The sequence below is a fragment of the Rhagoletis pomonella genome, unplaced genomic scaffold (assembly GCF_013731165.1).
Source record: "Rhagoletis pomonella isolate Grant_MI unplaced genomic scaffold, Rhpom_1.0 Rhpom_scaffold_00003, whole genome shotgun sequence".
NCBI classification, from domain to species: Eukaryota; Metazoa; Arthropoda; class Insecta; order Diptera; family Tephritidae; genus Rhagoletis; species Rhagoletis pomonella.
Window position 1 is genome coordinate 66,869,846 of NW_023458557.1, and position 9,288 is coordinate 66,879,133.

Genomic DNA, 9,288 nt, shown 5'->3' on the forward strand with positions numbered 1-9,288 from the left:
AGGAGGGTTATAAACTAAAACAAAACTCGATACATAAAGGGGGTGTGGTACTTCCCATACAAACCGAATTTTACATACTACATATCTCTGGAAATGTTCATGGTAGAATACTGGAACTTGGGTTGGAGATATATAAAACCAATCGCATACTCTTGGAGAAAAATTGGAGCTATTGGAAAAGGGGGCATGCACCTCCCATACAAACCGAATTTTTCATATTGCATATGTCTGGAAGTGTTCATGGTATAGTACTGGAAATTCGTATGGAGATATGTATGTATGTATATGAAATCAAGCCCATACCCACGGAGAAAAATGGGGTTATTTGAAAAGGGGCGTGGGGCCTACAAACGTACCGACTTTAAGCTATATTTGAATGTATTTATAATTCTTCTGTAGGTGTGTTTGTGAGTGAAATCCTCCTAAATGTGTGTCCGGATTATAACGAAATTTTTTTGAGTGTTTGAGTGGGTCTCTTCTGGTTTAGTTTCACAATTTAACCCGCCAGTTGGTGCTGTAAATAGTTGAGTTATTACTAAAAATCTTTTTTATAATCCGATTTGGCTAATATTTAAAATATTTATTGGTAACGGTAAGAGAAAAATTATTACAAAAAAGGTTGTCAAGTGGCGCTAGAGACGAGTTATTACTAAAAATCGCCAAGTAAAAAAAGTTGCCGTGACTGTCAGATTAAATCGACCTGTTGCACCATTGAGTATATCGAACTCTCCTGTATTACGATTGGCCCAATGGATGTGATTTTCCAATATTAAGTTTCTATAGTAACAAATAGTTAGTACTAATTTGTAAAGGAGCCTGCAAATTTTTATTGGAAAAGTGTATAATAACCCCAAAAATTTGCAAGAGAGCCCTGAATCGATAGCGTAATAACACGGGAGAGCAGCAAATCGGATAATACATACAACTTTCGTTAGGTTAAAGGCGCCAACAAACCATAATTTTAGCAGATGCACAGAAATAATTCATATATTTAACGAAATCACTTTCGTAAAATCTGCTCTTGTTTCGTAGAATGTGCGATTTTGCTTTCATTCTCCACACTGTAGAAAACATATTACGAATTATAACACAACACTTTTATTTTGTTTTTATCGTCAATTTTAAGCGTTTTTGTTTATCAAAACGTTTTGCAAAAATGCTTAACATTATTGATTAAAATATAATGAAAGTGTTGTGCTATAATTTTAGTCATGTTTTTTATAGTGTTAATAATAAAAGCAATCATACGTTCTACGAAAGATGAAGAATTTTCTGATTACACTTTAGTTTAGAACTAATAAAAAAGGTTATTTTACCTGTAATAAAACTTAAGTCTTTTATTTATATGCATACGAATAGGTTCTATACTACATATTTTTTTATTGCGTAGGCTTCATTCAATAAAGTATATTGATGGAAAGTATTAAACTATGAGACTCAACAAAACTAAATATAATAAGATATAAAATATGAAAGAATATCAAAAATACTGGTTTTTCTTTCTTAAACATAATAATATTTTTATGTAGAGGCACTTGACAGATTCGCAGCTTCATCGATGTTTGTTTGATGACTATAAATTAAGGGAGAATTATAAGGCGTCTGAAAAGCAAGTTTCAGTGAAAAGTCATACATGTACTTACTTTTAATTACATTAAGTAGTGCTCCTGGCTTAGGCTTGCCGTTGATAGGTAACTGATGAAATTGCCTATTTATCAAGTCCCACATTGCAGCGCAAGGCGCAGCATAGGCGAAGTTAAAAACATTGTATGCTTAAAAGCATAGTATATCCACAGCTTTAATATTTAATTTTGTATCGTTTTTTTATCCAGCAAATCCCTTTTTAAAACGTTTAAAATTATATTATACGTTTCACAGCAGCCAACAATTAATTCGGCAATGACACGCGATACAAAAACTATGATGGAATATTGAACTGCCGGTAATTGAGCATATTGAACGAAAATATTCGTATGTTGTACGAATTTTAAAAACATGTTTCTGCATTAGTACTTTATACGAACATATTAACTAAATTGTACGAATACAGAGATGTAGATTTCGTAAATTTTAAAACCATACGTGAATATTACGAATACCTTCCTACAATATACAAAATTATTCGTACTGAGATTTGTTCAGTGCTTTACGAATGTGTTTCGTAAAATAAACGTAAGATTTCGTAAATTGTACTGAAAAAATGCCTTACGAAAGTCCTTTCGTTATATTTACGTATGGCTCGTAAAATCTTGTTTTGTTGTGAAAAATTTGTTCGTATTATGAACGAAATTTTCGTACATTGTACAAAAACCAACGCTACGAAAGATTTTCGTAGCACTTTTACGAAATTTTATTTTCGGTGTGCCAATGAAAATCGTAAACGTGATTTGTTGGTGAAAATGTTGGACCAAAAAGTTTCAATAGAAAATAATAATTTTGGGCGGGACGAAGTTCGCTGAGTCTTCTAGTGTATTAATAAATTCATTAAAATTATTGAGTTAATGTTCTTCACATTTATTTTTCTTAGAACCATTCTAAATTTATTTATATAAATTTTATTACATGATAAAAATTAAAATGCAATTGCACTTTGATTTAAAAAAAAAAAAGTGAGAATATGAATCCAATGGTTGGTTGGTTGGTTTAAGTGGATTGTCACTCAGGTGACAAGCAATTAGCAAGTTTGCCATTTTGATTCCACAACTCGTGCAACCTACAGCCATTTGGCGGCTTTAATAAATTTCAGTACGTCATACAGAGAGAGGCAGCTGCACTCTGAAATATTCTGCAGGAATGGTTTGCCGAGTGTCTTTAGCCTCATCGTTGCGAGGCCTGGACACTCGCACAGCAAGTGTTCGACTGTCTCTTTTGAGCCCGGGTCATCGCAGCTGCGGCAGAACCTATTAAAGGGCAGTCCTATACTTTCGGCATGTACCCTAACGGGCCAGTGCCCTGTGCACACTGCAGTAAGTTTGTAAGCATTTGTTTTGCTCATTCCTAAGAGAGCTTTGGTTTTGAGTGGGTCGTAGGACACCCCGAACTGCCGGGCAATTCTGTAGGATCCTGTGCAGTTCCATCTCTTCCTGACCTTAGAATGATAAATTTCGGTAATTTTTGTCTTAATCTCCCTGAGAGAGGCGCCCATGTCCACCGCGTGGGACACATCCAGTGCGGAGCCGCTCCTTGCTAGTTCGTCCGCTGCCTCGTTTCCGTAAATGCCCCGATGTCCCGGGACCCATATTAGGTTAATTTCCTATTGGTCAGAAATATATACATTCATCCACTAGCTGAGATCTAACAGATTTAGAAGAAAGTGCCTGAATAGCCGCTTGGATATCCGAGAGGATGTTCACTTGCGTTCTCGCGGGTACATTGTCTTTAATGTACCTTACTGCCTCCTTAATAGCAAACGTTTCGGCCTGGAAAACGCTTGCATAGTCTGGTAGGCGGAAGGATAATTTTAGGTTATATTGCTCAATGAAGACCCCAGCACCAACTCCGCATTCCATCTTTCACCCATCCGTAAAGACAGTTAAGCCCTGCAAGAACCCGAGATCTTCCTGATTCCAGTCACTGCGGCTTGGGAATGGGAATTGGGAATGAATCCAATATTTTCGTATGATCTACAGTGGATCACAGCTTAAATCGTACATCCAAAAAAATCTGTTTTGTTTAAATTCACAAAGCTTTTCGTGTTAAATATATTATGTTACACTTTTATAAATAATATGGTTCATAGTAAACTAACCACCGCACTATGCCTGAAATAAGCACTTTCTGTGGCCAAAAACGAAACCAATGCAGATAGGCGCTTGAAATCGCGAAGCATGCTTCGTAGAAACTTAAAAGACGTTGATTTAAAAATCAGCGAACCACAACCACTCCCACCGCCCATGTACCGGGTTTCCCAGACCACCCGTCCAGCCCTTCTAAAGTTGCGGAAAGTGTTTTATTGGAAAACTGAAAAATATGAACTACCATGTCGGAGATGCTCTATCTTTTGGTCATATTACCGACTTCCGGTTTCGACCAGAAGTAGGTTAAAGAGACCGGAAGTCCATTCCTTAGAAGCGTGTCTGACAAAAGTTACGTATTTTTGTCCACAGAATCCGAAACTGTGGTAAAAGCATGTATGCCCCATTTACAAAAATTAGCTTTCGGCCTATTCACACGTTTAATATTGGTTCATTTTTGACTTAGATGACGTCTGAAGCAGCAGCTAAATGCAGCAGACAATCCATACACCAAATGAAAGTAGGTCATCAGATATATATATCAAGTGCGACGAGATCGGACAGAAAAAGTCACACTCCACGAAACAAACGCAATATGTTTAAATTTGTTTTAATCATAACATGCTCTTTGAAACAGTGAATTTTTCAAAAGCATAGGGATGAAACGATACGAGTAAATACAAGTACAAACTCGATACTTTTCGTTCGATACCAAGCAATTTTGGTATCGATACTTTTGAACCAAGTAGTGAGTAGGTATCGAAAAAAATACTCGTATCGAAACCCGATACTAAGACGAATTTTCTTTCGGAATTTTTTCCTGCATAATATAAATCGCCCAGTGCTTGATGGCGTTTTAAACGGGAGCGACCTTCAAATATTTAAGATGTTAATTTTTTTCCTGAAACCAATATGAAATTAAATTTTTTAACAGATATTTTTGCCGTTCTTGCATCTCAGGGAATCCATTTCCTTGGTCGTAAAAACCAAAAAATCCATTTAAGTTTATTGCACACTGTTCTTAAGTCAAAAGAATAATAATCCAAAGATTTTTCTTTTGAAGGTCGGTCTTGACGTCAAGGTATTCCATTTATACATACGTTTAAAATTACTTTCAAAAGTAAAATTTTTGGGTTTTTGTCTTTTTTTACCTAAAAACAGCTTGTAATAAACTTTTTAAAAACAATTTAAAACTTTTTAAAAACTTCATTGCATACTGGTCTCAGGCCAAAAAAGGAAAAAATTAAATCATCTATTTTTGAATGCCATTATATTAGTTATTTCGTTATCTCTTCTTGTTTTATTGTGTCCCCTTTTTTCAAAAATAGAACACTGCCCGGCGCACAGTGTAAGATTTGACCCATCTAGCTGCTTTTAATTCTGTAATTCGAAAACTATTGAAGATAGATTAATGAAATTTTGCACAAGGTACGTTATAAGATAGGCGAAGCTTTTTACAAAAAATTGGTAATTTATAGTTACTGTCACGCCACCCTATTATATAACTACAATTTTTAAAAATGCAAAAACTGAAATATTTAACTAACTACAAAGGCTAAAATGCCCAAAATTTATATTTAGAATTTCCCTATAACAAGGAATTATAAACTGACAGAAATGGACTTACAAATAAATATATATTTTTTTTAATTATGGGCGTGGAAAATATCGATAAAAAAGTCAAGTTAGGTCAACAAAATTCCGTTATAAGGTTAATATTTCTTGCTCTATTTACAAAAATGGGATACCATTGGAAATATAATGAATGAGGCTTTCTCTATTCAAAGCAAAAATAAAAGAATTTGTCTCGGTCGAGATAAAATGCAAATGAATTACTCGAAGAAAATGAAATTCCCAGTAGGCCAGAAAAAAGAAAATTTCATCAAAACCTGCACTTTCCAGCAGCTAAAATTGTGTTGTTTAAAGTCTAAGAGGAGTGGCAAATAAACTGAGATATAAACTTTATCGAATAGTGGCGGATAACGATTTTTCGGGTCTAATAAAAATAATAATTTGCTAAAAATAAGTCTAAGTCAGCATCGTTTTACTTTAACATGAAATACTCAGTCCTAGTTTACTAAATTCCCAAAAATGTATATTCATTAAAAAGATCATACCTAAAAAAATAAGACCAAAATGATATTTTAGCAATTGTTGCATAAATCACATAACACCGACAAATTAAACTTTGAGATTCAGTTTTAAATATACAAGTTTAAATATTATTGCGCTCAGTAATTTTCCAAATCAAACCCCGTCCCGCCATATTGATTTAAATTTTTTAGTTGTTATTGTATCGTCTTTATCAGGCATTTCTAAAAACATTCTTGACGTTGTTTTGTAATTTGGCGACATAAAATAATATAATTAATCTTTTCTAGAATATGGAAATGAAACACTGTGCGGCGTATACACGGCCCAACGTACATAGTAATACTATTATTCTTCGCGCTGAAAACATTATCGGACAATATTAAAGGTGGTGGAGACTAGTCTGTTAATGAAAACTATAAGCAAAGAAGAAAAGAATAGGCTACAAAACGTGGATGGCAAAATAAAATAGTTATCTTAGAAAAAACTATACTGTTCAACGCCAGAAATTTCGTATGGAAATTTATGCTTTCCAAAAACTCACCATAACAAACCGTTACTTTTTTACTATAAGAGATATTTTGTCAACTTATAACCGAAGGTACGACATATCTGCCTATGATTAAAAATCAAATTGAACTTCCCGCACCCCCGAAATTCAACATCAAACATGTATATGAACACTGAGTGCTCAACTCACGGTTCTAAGGTTAAACGACATAAACTTCTTCTAAACTTTTTCAAGGAATTATCTCTGTTAAATACCATTCATCATTAAGCATATAGTTTTGCTGTGTTATGTTGTTTTATTTATTTTCAGTTCCCACATTATTCGGAGCTTAGAATTCGCCGAGGACGATTAATTTATTACTTAAAAAAATTGAATTGAATCCAGTTTATACGGAATACCTTCATAGCCAAAAGTACCGGTACGAGTAGGTATCGATACTTTATATCCGATATTTTTCGGGTATCGATACTTTCTTACGATACTACTTCCAAGTAAAAGTATCGATACCTGCATGGTATCGCTTTATCCCTACAAAAGCACAAATGTTATTTAAAACCACGATGATCACACTTAAAACTTTTTATATACGTAAAACACATCCGCGTTGCACTGCAGTTCAGTATATTAAAATTCTAGCACAAACTAAAACCAAAACCACAAACTTTACGCTGACATATAGGGGACCAGAGTAGAGGTTTACGCCGACAGGCTTTGCGGCGGCGGTGTGGTCAACTTCAAAAATAATCGGCGGCGGCCGCGACGCCGGCGTGTGTGGAGACGCCACGCTCATGCCCATAATTTATTGCTTCCACAGGAAAAGTTTTTATCTTGATATAATTATCAGACAAAATTTTACCATGGAGACCGCATTGCTCTTGGCAAGCAATAATTATCAGAGCTTTTACCTTGATAAATATTGTCAGCAATTTGATACTTTGACAGCTACATTTTCATATGCGCGATAACTTCGTGGCGGCAACATTATTGATATTTTAATATAAAAGCAAAAATTGAGTTGTTTCCTATTAAAATAATTGTTATTATATATTTGGGTGTGAAATGGCATATTTTTTTAATTTTTTAAGTGATTAAATCTGGCAAAAATAGCCATCTTACAAATGCTTTTATCAAGATAAAAAATGGCCACGCACAAATATTGCCTCTGATAAAACTTATGTCAGGCAATAAAAATATGTGGAGACAGGCTATAAGGTAGATTCCAAAGAGCCATGAGGCTACTAAACTTATCATGTCGTCTATTGTTAGGCATTCGCCATGCCAATTCAGATGATAATTCTGTTTAATTCATTCTTGAATTAGCTTTAAATTTAATTATTGTTAGTCCCTTCTTGAATTAAAATGTTGAGCGTCTGAGGTATATACCTACATACACACAGGGTTCTCTATGCTTTCGACAGATCCGTATGTAATATTTAAATTTAAAGAAATAAAAATTGAAAATTGGGGTAATTTATGTCGTTATTAATAAATTTTTGTAAGAATCGTATCTACCGTTATGTTAAATTACGTAGTTCTTACGATTTTTGCGAGCTATAGATAGGGAGGTCTACTTTTTCCAAACAGTTTAAACCATCTACTACCACCAGAACGGGAAAGGGTTAAAAACTTTGTTTAAAAAATGGCTTATAGATGGTAAAAATTTCCACTAAAATATTGAGCGCCAAAATTTTCTAAGGATAACCGAATGGAATGAATAATAAAACCACATAATTTTTACCAAAAATGGGGAACTTTAACCCTGTGTAGAAAACATTGCGATGGAATGAAGCAACACCTTCCTGGGGTTTGACCACCAATTATGAATGCTAACGTAGTTTTCATACAGCCACTTAGTAATTGTATACGTCTGTGTGACCCTAGAATAAAATAGCTTACGAACGTAAAAATCAGCAAAGAAATACGCATAGTAGTTCCATCAAACGATATTTTTCAATGTGCATACGCCATGAAAATTTTGTACAAAATTCCTAAGGCGGCGGCGCGTAAGAAATGACAAAAAACGGCGGCGTGGCTCGGGGGCGTAAACCTCTAGACCAGAGTTTTGCAGTCATAAATTTATAATTTCTTTTCTACTTAGAGTATTGAGTGTTGAGTTCGTGAAATGCCTGTTCAAATTTGTACGTAAAAATACGATCCATACAGCACCGACATCAAGTGATTTTGAATTCTACTGATGTTATTTTGTCCATAGATCTTGTTAATAGGAATGCTTAGAGGCTAGCCAACCACTTAGGGTCAAATTCACTGTGCGTAGCTAACTCAGATTTTTGTACTGAGAATCTGTAGTTAACTGACGATTCTGGGTTAACTACGCACTGTGAATTTGGACCTTAGTTGGCTATTTCTAGACAGTCCGACATTCTGCCACTCTCAGACCACTGTGCATCGTGACATTGGAAGCGCAGTTATCGATGGCAAAACGCCATCAGCAAAAAAAAAAATATTAAAAATCAATACGATTTATTGCCGCTCAAAACATGCACTTATTTTACTAACATTTTTAAGCCTACTAGCTGCATACCAAAAGATTTATAAAAATTCTGGTTGAAAAGCTCGATATTTATATAAATTTTTTCTAAATTCTGTATAAACTTTGAAAGAGTGATTTATATGGTTTTTGTTAAAGCATGAACCATATTTTTATAAAAAAAAAATATCAAGAAAATTTCAGCCGGTAAAACATTGTAAATATTAAAAATGAAACCCCATTCATACACTTTCGACCGCCACTATATAGGAAACGTTGGAATTTAGATACGAAAGAAAATTTAAATGCCATTCCCGTTTTTTAAATATATTTCGCAAAAAAAAAATTAAAAAATATTGATATCACTTCTCAGTATACAACCCTAGGGTATCGCTGTTCAATATAATGGACGCTGAATAACAGTAATACTTAGAGTTTTTTTTTAATATTTTATTGTATTTTCA